The sequence below is a fragment of the Octopus bimaculoides genome, chromosome 7 (genome assembly GCF_001194135.2).
Source record: "Octopus bimaculoides isolate UCB-OBI-ISO-001 chromosome 7, ASM119413v2, whole genome shotgun sequence".
In the NCBI taxonomy this organism is placed as follows: domain Eukaryota; kingdom Metazoa; phylum Mollusca; class Cephalopoda; order Octopoda; family Octopodidae; genus Octopus; species Octopus bimaculoides.
In genome coordinates this window covers 52,022,412-52,023,454 of record NC_068987.1, presented here as the reverse complement: position 1 = coordinate 52,023,454, position 1,043 = coordinate 52,022,412, and positions in this window count along the sequence as shown.

The following is a 1,043-nucleotide window of genomic DNA, read 5'->3' as shown; positions in this document are numbered from 1 at the left end:
GAAGAAAATAATTAAATATCGAATTTTATAGAGTGGTAGAAATTAAAAGTGTGTTCTTTAAACGTGTTTACAAGAGTTTTCTCCGAGAAAAGAATGTGTAATTGTTCTTCGCTACAGAGCAGACAAAACGATTTACCTTTATCGCATGCGAAGGATCTAGATAGGATATTTCATACACAAATATATAATTACACTTATAATTATTGTGATTTCAAAGTTAAAAATAATTGTCTATTTAAGTATTCATGTAAAAGTAAAAATGCAATATGCGAATGTAAAGTTATAACCCAAGGTAAAAATCATATTTACATAGGTTCGACAGAGAATGTAATTAAAAAACACGTCACGACCCACTTGCATAATTTCAGGTATAAACAGACATTTAATTCTACAGGATTAAGTAAATTTATTTGGCAATTAAAGGAGAATGATATTAATTTTGATCTTAAATGGGATATAATTACTTCCGTAACATCTTATAATGTCAATAATAAAACCGTCTTCTTTTTATAACTGAAGTATTCTTTATTCTTTCGTCTAAAATTACCTTAATTAATCTTAGAGATGAGAAGAGTAATTCCTGTGTTCATGCGGGAAAATATGTATTTTCCAAATTCAAATAATGTTTATTATCTCTCTGACACACCCCTAACCCTTATCAGTGCTTATATTATTGAATTGTATGTTAAATGTGATGTAATTACTTATGAACACATATTTTAAGGTCAACACTATAAATATTATATATTTTATATTTAGATAACAATAGTTTTATTTACACTTTTTTCCAGAAATAGCCTATTCATATTCTTTAATATTACTGTATTATACTTAATTTTTTTTATACATGTATACGTGTTTAGTTGAATACATATTCTCATTTATATGTAAGGACCCTATGTAAATGTATATATGTGTATAGATATCTATATGTATACATGAGTATAAACTAATATGTGGGCTTTTGATAAATATATATAGTTATATATAGATATCTTAGTGTGTGTATATATGGGTATATATCCGTATATATATATATATAT